This window comes from Suncus etruscus, chromosome 11 (genome assembly GCF_024139225.1).
Source record: "Suncus etruscus isolate mSunEtr1 chromosome 11, mSunEtr1.pri.cur, whole genome shotgun sequence".
NCBI classification, from domain to species: Eukaryota; Metazoa; Chordata; class Mammalia; order Eulipotyphla; family Soricidae; genus Suncus; species Suncus etruscus.
The window spans coordinates 20,656,379-20,666,933 of NC_064858.1; the positions used below are offsets into that span (position 1 = coordinate 20,656,379).

At 45.6% G+C, this 10,555-nt stretch overlaps 1 protein-coding gene across 1 annotated transcript in view; it reads right to left on the reverse strand.

Moving 5' to 3' along the window:
• LOC126022011 (fatty acyl-CoA reductase 2-like) overlaps nt 1-10,207 on the reverse strand; it is a 78,593-nt gene extending 68,386 nt beyond the window's left edge. The window contains exon 1 of the mRNA XM_049782887.1: nt 10,175-10,207. The gene's annotated coding sequence lies outside the window, so the exon portion shown is untranslated. The remainder of the gene's footprint in view (nt 1-10,174) is intronic.
• Nucleotides 10,208-10,555: the final 348 nt, after the last annotated feature.

A 10,555-nucleotide genomic window follows, 5' to 3' on the forward strand; every position in this document is an offset into this window, starting at 1 on the left:
GAGCTGAGCCTGGGGATTGAAGCTGGGAGCTGAAAATCCACATCACTTTCTGAGACAGCTGCCTAGAACCTGCTCCTTTTTTGAAGAGTCAGAACAGGCTTCATTACCACCATCTGGCAAAGGACACACAATCAGAAAAAAAGAAATTGAACTTGCAAGAAAAACCAAGTTTCATTCAGCCTCACAACTCTACCCTGAACCAAACAGGATCAATCATCATTTCCACATACCTATATCTTGAATTATTGATTTTCTCAATGTTCTGTGGTGTCAGGCACAGAAACCCAGACTCACACATGCAGGAAAAGTTCAACTGTCAGCTTGTCAGAAAAGACAGCACAGCTGAAAACTGAGGCTTCTTTTCTTGTGTTCTCCAAAGCCCTGAAGAACAGTCCCAGGGCTTACTACTTTTTAAGCTCACAGCTTTCCCATACACAAAATGAGATAAATTGCTAGAAGGGAGAAATGTTTGCAAATCATAGATTTAATAGTGTGTCAAGGAACTCAGACTCAACAGGAAAAAAATAAGATTAAAAATGTACAAAGGAGATGAAGAGATAAATTTCCAAAGAAAATTTAGAAATGGGAGTGGCCACAGGAAGATAAAGGTTCTCGGCATTCCTCATGGGCAAAAGCCAACCAAACCACAAGGAGACTCACCTGAAGCCAACATGAGCTAGGCTGGGCAAAAGTTGATTTGAGAATGAGGCCCTGGGCACACTGACAGGAAAGTAGGTCGCAGAAGTTGGTAATTGTCTTGCACTGGCTGACCCAGGATCAATCCCTGGCACACTCCCTCCTCCCAGGAAAAACCCCTAAGTACAGAGTCAGTAGTAAACCCTGCTCACTCTTGTCTTTATAAGAAAGACAAGAAAAAGAATGAGTCATCTCCTCTGCAGAATTCAGAGCTGAACAACCACAGAATACAGCCATCCTGCTTCTGGGCTTTGATAGAAAGAAGTAAAAGTGTTAATTCTGCAAAATGTGTTAGTGTAACAGAACTTACAACTGCAGATACAGAAACAATTTGAGTTCACCCATGGCTAGGTGAAACTCAGACCATCTCTCCTGTAGCACAGAGTTGGCTGTCAAATCCAATGGTATACTAATATGAGGGTTATCCTCAGGACACTCTCTGAAAGGAATTGAACCAGACACAGATACATTCCATGTATGTCCCATCTATTTCCTACTTGATGAAAGATATGATAAACTCAGTGATGTTAGAATGCACTGGTATTTATGACAATGATAATTGGAACTGATCACTCTGAACAATAATTGGGTATCGAATGGAGATTAAGTATTAGGCTCAGTAGCAATTCACTAACAATAGTGCCAACTATGGTATCTAAAAGAGCAAGAGAGAAGTAAAATGTCTGGCCAGAGGCAGATAGGTAGGAGGGTGGGATGAAAACTGGGTCATTAGTAGAAATGTTCACGGTGAACGGTAGGGTACTTTGTAAGACTGAAACTCAATCATGAACAAATTTGTGTTTACATAAAAAGAAGAAAACTTAAATAATAAAAGAAAAAATGTATTGGGAGTGGCCAGAGGCAGGTGGTGGGAAACGGGGAACTCAGTGTATAAAGGTATGAACTTCCCACATGAGGCAAAGAGACAGAGCGATGTTGTGTAGCCAGGCAAACAGTGGCTAAAACACGGCTGTTTATCCACAGGAGACAAAGAGAACATTTCTCATGAGATCCCATCATAAGAAACACACTTTGTTCTGCTGTTTGCTAGAGAAAGACTGCAAGACTTATTTTCACAATATATCATGACATCAAGCCATGTCCCACACCTCAAACAAAGGTCAATCACATCATAACACAAACATTCACAGATCTGACATGCTTAGACGGTAAGCGTGAAATAAGCCCTTGCTACTTTTTTGTTTTGTTTTGTTTTGTTTGGGGGGTGCCACATCTGGCAGTGTTCAGGTGCCTCTGGCAGGCAGAAATACATCTGGCAGACTTAGGAATCATATGAAATGCTAGGCATCAAACCTGGACCAGGTGCATGTAAGGCAAAAGCTCTCCTTACTGAGATATTGTTAAGTCCCACTGTATCATTTTAAGTTACTTTTTTAAGTCATACCTAGTGATGATACACTTTTATTACTCCTGGCTCTGCACTCAAGGATCACTACTGTTATGCTCAGGGTTGGATTCATGCAAGGTAAGCACCCTCCCCACTGTACTATTTCTCTAGTTCAATAAGTATTTTCTGAATAACACAGGAAAGTATGAAAGACTTCTCAAGTGATCACTGCTATCTTTAACTTCTCCCTATTCTTCTAATTCAACCTTGCAAGTTGAAGTGATTTGGGGAAACTATCAGACTCTCAGTGGGTCAGTGTTGTATATGAAAATATTTCCATAAGAATATTCTTTGCCTTTTGTCCCACCTTGACCTTCCAGGTGGGGGCGCTGTTGAGAGCCAAATAAATAGTTTTGGAGCAAGGTGTTGGGGGTCTTTTGCCAGAGCTGGCTGGCTGCCTCTAGGTGTGTTTTGGAGCTAGCAGCAGGCTAGTACAGTCAGTACATTGCAGACATATAAGTCTACAGAAAAGAGCATCTGTCTCTTGAGCAATTTCTTCACGCACAGGTCACAAGCACACAGAGGATGCTCTTGGTGGGCAGGACAAACAGAGTTTGAAAAGAAGTAGCTATGCTTCTCTCAGTGTGGGCTGATCACATTCAGTGCTGCTCAGAAGCTATTCCCAGTATGACTGTGTAGAACCCAGGGCTCCTCCTTGCTAAGTCCTACGAGCATTTCTCCACCAAAGATCTATATTCTATTTGGAATAAGACATGCCAGATTGGGATGGCTTTCACCACCCATCTAGCCCCTAAGACACAGAGCACCAGAGCACAGGAAATCCCACCACAAATCACAGCAGAGGACAGGAAAACCAAATACCAGGAAACTTCTCAAGAGAAAGGTTTGAAAAAGAGGCTTGCGGGGCCGGAGAGATAGTATGGAGGTAAGGCGTTTGCCTTTCATGCAGAAGGACGGTGGTTCGAATATCACCTTCCCATATGGTCCCCTGTGCCTGCCAGGGGCGATTTCTGAGCATAGAGCCAGGAGTAACTCCTAAGTACTGCCAGGTGTGACCCCCCCATCCAAAAAAAAAAAGAAAAAGAGGCTCGGTCTCTTTATGAACAGAAATGCAAATAACACCAGAATAACCACAGCTGTTCTACATCAGAAGAGTGAACAGGACAAGGAATAAAAAAGTGTGTCCTCTGCTGGGAGAATGCAAGACAAACACATGGGCACCAGGAGACCTTGGCCAGAGATGTTCCCACCGGTTCCCCTGTGTGCCAACAGCTAGTCTTGAGAACTTGCTGGCCCATGCTGCAAGGAGCCTTCTGGAAGAGCTCAGTTCCAATCAGCATGCACACCCAGGGCTCTAAGAGCCAGAAGATTCTGGGCCCACACTGGTGACATCTACCACTGGTGACATCTACCACTGTGGCCTTGCTCTGGAGGTCCCTGAAGACAAGGCCAAATTCAGCCCAGTCAAGGCATGCTGGGAAGGGCTTTAAGGCCCAATGCTGTCCTGATCTTCAATACTTGCTCCTGAGAAAAAAGATGGCTTGATGGCAAAAAAAAAAAACGGGGGGGGGCCTAGCCTTGTCACCTCAGGGGAGGCTATGGCAAATACATGGCCTTCTGCTAACTCTTGCCCTATTCCGTCCACTAGCAGTAAGGGACATTCTAAGGGTGGGGATTTCCCCACAGCTGGTGTGTGGGAGATGAGCCCCACGAAAATGTGAGTAAAATCCTAGGGAAAGCCTATGGGAAGTGTTACCTGGGGGGAAAGCACAGAGCCTCGTGTGTCCCAAAGTGTGATCCTGGGGTAAATAAGACGCCAGTGGCCCTTTTAGTGGCTTCAGGAACAAGGAGACAGAAAGCAGAAAAAAAGGTCACCATACTCCTGGGCCTGGGGTTTTTACAAGAACCTGAGACAGAAGAATGCTGTATATGGCAGAAAGAAGTTACACATATATCAACTCCCATTCCAACTCCTAAATCTCTGTGGGGAATGGCGGACTCCAGAGCATGAAGGCTTTGGGGTATCGATATGAGAATAGTCCAGTGCAGTGGAGACAGCACTCAGGGTGGTAGGCATGCTCAGGAACCCAGTGAATACAAAAAAAAATTCGATGATGGCTTTCTGGACAACTCCTTTACTTCTGTGATAGGGTAACAAGCACAGATTTTGACCAGAAGCACAGACACACAGACAGGAAATGCAGACTTACAGATAGGAAGATAAGATAAACAGACAGGAAGCTCAGAATCACAGACAGAAATCACAGATACAATGACAAGAAGTATTAGACAGAGAGGCAGGAAGATAATACACAAAGAGGAAGATGCCTTCCCTAACACTTCTTGCTCCTGCTTTAGACAGTTCCATGATCAGGCCCAAGAGTACCAGGAAACTATAAATCACTGAGATTAAACTTGGGGCTATCTTTAATCCATCTTCCCATACCTTCCATGTAAAAGAAAGAAACTCAGGTCTCTTGTTCTAATGCATGTTAGAACAAGAGACCTGAGTTTCTTCCTCATTTATTTCCTTATTTCTGTTTCATGCCACAATTATTATTTAGATATTTTACTACACTTTTTAGATATTTTTATTACACAATAAAACTGTGCTGCGAATAGCCACACACCATTCAGCATTCAGTGCTCCTTACTGCAAATAAGACTGGCAACTACATGTGTTTATCATTCGTATCAGATGTGGCACCCCCCCAATTGTTACAGATAGAGTCCAGGTGTTATACACCATGAATGGCCGTCACATACACACTTTATTGTCACTCAGTCTGGTTATTACAAATACCAGATGGTCATATGCAATCTGTTACACACCTCTGATGGTGTGTACACCTACCTACCTGTCACACAAATGTAATTATTACATATGAACAACATATTTGTTAGACACATGCCTGGTTGTGCCACCAATGGCCAGCTCCTACAAGATGTCTGATGGATACACGAATATTGGTTTAACAAGTTCTCAGAACAGAACCTTTGGTTTCCTGACAATGCTGCTCAGCCACAAGATGAGCTCACTTTTGTCATGCCATGAACAGACATGTGCTCTGAATCTCCCTACCTGCCCTCAGAATGCCCTGGTTTCTGCTGACTTCTTTGGCAATAATCTTCTCACTGAATGCACTGAATAAAGCTCTATGATTCTAAAATGATCCCTAATAGGAAGTGTTTATACAATGACTTTTTTCACTTTCTTGGCTCAGCAAAACTATTCTTGCCCCCTGTGACCATCCTGTTACTCTCCAGTCAAAAGTTGTGGCCCAGCAGGTCCACTTTGCTGAAGAGGTGAAGCTCTGTTGTGGGGTAGGAGTGGAGGTAGGTCTGGCTCTGCTTTCTCTGCAGATTCATAAGTGAGAGTCCAGGCTTCCCTCAACTGGGAAAGGGGAGAGATTGGGTGCCTGCAAATAAAGGAAGCTACTCCAGACCTAGAGGGGGTAGACACTACCCAATGCATCTTGGCATGCTTTTGTGCAACTACACAGTAAAGTTACCTAAAGGATCCAAACCAAAGTGTGTTGCTATTCTTAATAACCTTTCATTGTTTGAGTTCATTCTTGGCCTCTCATGTTTGACACATTTGGCTTTAAAAGAGGAGAATAACAAAATAAAAACAAAGATTTCACTTGAAACCAATTCTTGTGTTTGTTCCTTTGGTTTCTGGGCCAAATCCAGTGGTGCTTGGAGGCTCTACCTGGCTCTGTGCTTGGGCTTGCTTGATTGGATGACTAGGGTTGAGCTCCACACTGCAGGGGTCAAACCTGGGCATCCTGTATGCTCATCACCTCCTCTAGCCTCAGGAGCTCCTCCCAGCCCAATTCACTGCAGGGGTCAAACCTGGGTATCCTGTATGCTCATCACCTCCTCTAGCCTCAGGAGCTCCTCCCAGCCCAATTCTATTTTCATCTTAAAGTGGTTTCTGAGTCAGTTCTGAAAAACCTAATCAATGTAGCTGACACAGATAGGTCCCCCTATTTCACACTGTTGGATCCCCACAGAACCTTCTGTACTGAAAAAAGTTCATTTGAGCAATAATATGCCCAAGGACCAGGTGTAAGGGTCCAGCCACTATTCCAAGTTCCAAGACCAACTGTGCCAACACCCAGGCTGTTTGCATCATGAAATGTGCTCCCCAAGCAGCAAATACCACAACATAAACAGCTTTTGTCATCAAGGCTATATTCTCAAGCTGTGGTAGTGCTAAGTGAGCTTTCATACCAGAGGCTGATGAAAGTGCAGATCCAGGGTTCTCTTGATCTGATTCCTGAATCCTCATAATGCATAACCTTCAGAAATGATCCCCAGATGCCCTGTCTTTAAGATGAAAATGAGGCCACCTGCTACTGTGGGTTGAATTTTGGGTTTCCCCAATATTCATCTGATAAAGTCCTACCCTAGGACGATAAGGGGAGTCACTGAGGGGGTACCTCCCCTCTATGAAAATGATCCAAACATGCACCAGGAGTGTGTTCAACCTGTGCCCATCTTCACATAAAGAACGAGGGAACCCAGTGAGAGTTCCCTGTGGACACAACAGCAAGTCTGGAGGCCCAACATTTCAGCACATGTGGAATGGGAACACTGGAATACGTTCTTCCATGCCCAATTAAGACATCCACCTTTAAAACTAGATTCTTCATCATCTGCCTCATTAATAAAATGAAAACCAGAAGGGTATTCTCAGGAGTTCTTGGCCCAAGTGCTCTGAGATACTGGGGTGAATTCCCTGTCCCTCCTGGATCTCTCTTTATGTCTGTAGGTACCCCTCTAAGGTCCAGATATTTGGATTCTCTCCACATGGAGGACTCAGCAAGTAATGGGAGCAAGAATGATAGCAGAGACAATTGAGGGGTCACTTAACCTGTCTGAACATGGAGTGCACTCTATAGTCCCCATAAAATTTCTAACAGACAGCCAGTTCCCAGGGTGGCAGCTAAACAAACTCAGAAGAGAAAGACTAAGGATGGAGCCCTACTGTCAAAGATTAGTGCCCTTGTAACCAAACCTCAGATGGGGCCTTCCCTCATTGAAGGTAGCAGTAAACACGAAACAGGTGAACAAGTTTCAGAAGGGAATCCCAAATCCTCAGTCAGATGCCTCTTAGTTTTTCCCTTTCCATTCTCTGAACCCTGTGCAGTGAGTTTCTGCTAAATCTAAACAGCCTGCCCATGTAACACTGCAATATCGCTGGAGCCCAGACAGTCCCTCAGTGGCACTCCAAACCCAAGGAACTAATCAATGCATAGCCTTGCCTAGGAACTTCATGGCATCACATGGGTGAATCTCAAGTTCAGAGAGCAGCCGAGGAGACAGCGTATGAATGTCTGTGGGTCAGAGTCAGCTACTTATCAAAAATAAGCATAGGTGCAATGAACAACAGGAAAGCCTGACATTCACTGAGCCCCAGGACCACCTCACTGGCACCCAATCTGGGTTTTGTTTACTTCTCTACCATAGAACACCATTCATTTGTCACCCAACCTACCTTAGAGCAGGAGTTTGCAAAAACAGGTAGAGCAAGATGTAACCTGATGGCCTAGTATACTATGCCAGGGTTGGAACAGAGTGGACATTTCCAAAAAGGACAAAAACATAGTAATCTGTTTCTTCAATTCCCCTGGGCACTGCACTATCTGACCCAAGAATACTGAGCAGGAAAGACGTAGGATATGAAGCCACAGTGCCTCTGTCCCAATAGACAATTCTGCAATCTCTATGTCTTCATGATGTGCCCAGTTCACTGTTTCACCCCAGTTCAAGAAAAAGTGCAAAATGACTTTTTTCAAAGTTCTGGAGTCAGATAAATGTCCATCTGAATTCAAAGTTCTTGAATTATATGAATGCCCACTTCCAGCACCTGTTTTTAGATTACAGAGTCTTCTGGAACTCTGTCTGGCCTTGCCCTGCCAGATCATAAGTTTTAGGAGTGCAAAAGGTTTTAATAGGCGACTCTGTTCCTGCTGTAACTCTCCCCAAATTCAGAAGGGAAAGACTCCCATCCTCTCTGCAGAGCCTCCCCCAGAACTTGGCAAGATGAGCTGAATGTAGAGTAGCAGTGGCCCCAGCCAGTGCCACACCCTCAAGGCGAAGTGGGCAGAGGAACTGCAGCCAGCATAGCCCTTCCTGACATTCCTTCACTCTTTAGAGGAGCTTTCAAGGAGTTCACCTTCAAAGCAGTTTATTAGGTTAGATCAAAACTCCACATCCCCTATCTCCCTGAACTGTTTATTTTTAGCCTCTGGAAAGGAAAAATATAGGAGGAGCAGGGATAGGGAGAAGCAGAATGGGGTAGAGTGGTATGGGAGGAGAAGGAATGGGAAGATTAGATGGATGGGGAAGAGCAGAAAGGGGTGGAGGAAGATGGAGTGGAAAGGGATGGGAAGGGGCAGGAGGGGAAGAAGTAGGATGGGGAATATGGGAAGAGTAGCCATTCCTTTCCCACCTAATCTGGGTCCAAAAGCTCCCCTTACTCCCTAAGTGCACATAGCAAGTCTGCTGTTCAACCTCTGGTAGCACAGCCTGTTCTAAACCTAGGAGCAGGGTTTCCACCCCATAAATTCCCCACTCAAGGATCCCATGTGGGAGTCAGAAGGTTCTGTTCCATTTTTTATTTTATCACTCTGCTGAGCGGCTTCCTAATATGCTGGGTACAGGTTTTGAGGCCAGAGAGCAGAACTCTGTGTGAGAGTTCAGCGACCATAATGTCCCAGCCCTGCCCTTTGTTCCCCCACCTACCTCCAGTTACCAGAATCAGGTGGCGTCATTCGATTAAACAACTAGTATTAATGATGATGTAAGAGTTTGAAAATATGATTTTTAAAAACTAACACAAAGAGGTTCTCAAATGTTTTCCATTACCTGTCCAGGTTTTCAGTCTGGCATGAATTAGTCCATTGACTCCATCTAATTCAAGAACTTTGGAAACCAACAAGACATTTTGCACTTTTCCTTGCCATCTCCAACTCATGCCCAAATAGTGATTTTGAAGGAATACTTAAAATACTGACACATTCAGGGAGGTTTCTCCACCACAAATTCAGGGTTATGCAAACTTTTGAAGGTACTTAACAAATTTCCTCAAATGGCTTCTTGAGGAATAAAAAAATATATGACAGTACTGCTGTTTCAGATATATCACAGGGCCCATCTCACAACCTTACAAGATTAAAAGAGCAAAGATGAGTTCTGTTGTCTTTAGTCAGACCATCAGAACTGGGCAGATGGACTTAGTGGTTCTAGTATACATCAAAGAACTTTTAGGTCAGTGTTCAGTGTCTTCTGAGATACAAGGTTACTCATTTAGTAATAGGGTAGTAATAGTAATAGGGTGACTAGCTCTAGAATCAGATTGCTAAAGCAGCATCAGGACTGGCAGAAGAACTGGTAGGGTCCAAAGCAAAATGAAAATCTAGAGCTTATTTAAAATGTGTAATAGTGGATGTGCACAGTTGAGCTTGAAAATGCATGAAACTCATGAAGCTCAGCCTCTGGCACTACTCCAATATTTCCAGAAGTGGTTGACCCTGTTCTGCTCAGGACCTGTCTGAGCAAGCCACCTTTCCAGACCCATTCCCAGCCTGGACCCCTTAACATCACAGAGCAGGGGATGTGTGTGTGTGGGGGGTGTGTCAGGAGACCCAGGGCAACTCCTGGGGTTTCCTCTGCAGCTTCCCAGAGTATCTGGAGCAGGAAGCTGTCACTCACGGGACTGGCCCTGTCACTGCTAACACATCCCTCCCAGATTATTGGGTCTCAGAGCCCTAGGTGGGCATGGTGCGTTGCTGGGGGCACGAACCTCCACAGCAGTCCTGCACAGTTGGGGGGCTTTCCACCAGCCTGCAGCAAAGAGGCTCTTTCGGGGCCATTCATGATGCCCAAAGCCACAGCATCAGTGCTAGCAAAGATCCACTCCCCCTGAGGGATCCAGGAGTCCCCACAAAGCATGTGAGAGCCTCTGAAATGGCCCCCGAGGGTTCTCTCTTCCCCCCTCCCTCCTGGAACCTTCCTGCCACCAAATCCGGAGGAGACTTGGGTTTTGAGGGTCCCCCATGAACCTCCTTTCCGACCTCGCCCAGCGCCTGCTCCCCCTACCTGCTCCTGGATGGCGCAACTGGTAGTATGAAGGTCTTGGCGCAGGCAGCTGCGGTGGCTCGGAGCTCTCCTAAATACCAGCCACCATGCCCCACTTCCACACTCACAGCACCCACCAGGCTTGCTGAGGCGGGCAATACCTGCAGGGCCTATGGGGCGGGGCAGGGCAGGGCCGGGAAGGGTTGGAGGGGAGAGGTGGAGAGAGCCCTGGGGGGAGAAGGGTGAGGGGCTAAAAGGGTAGAGATGGGAGCGGTGAGGAGGGTAGGGGAGGAAGGGGGAAGTCGGAGAGTCCCAGGAGACTCAAGGGAGGGAGCAATGTCCCTGCAGGCAGGCCGATGGGAAGGAAAGTGATGGCCAAACCCCCATTTTTGTTCTAGGCAT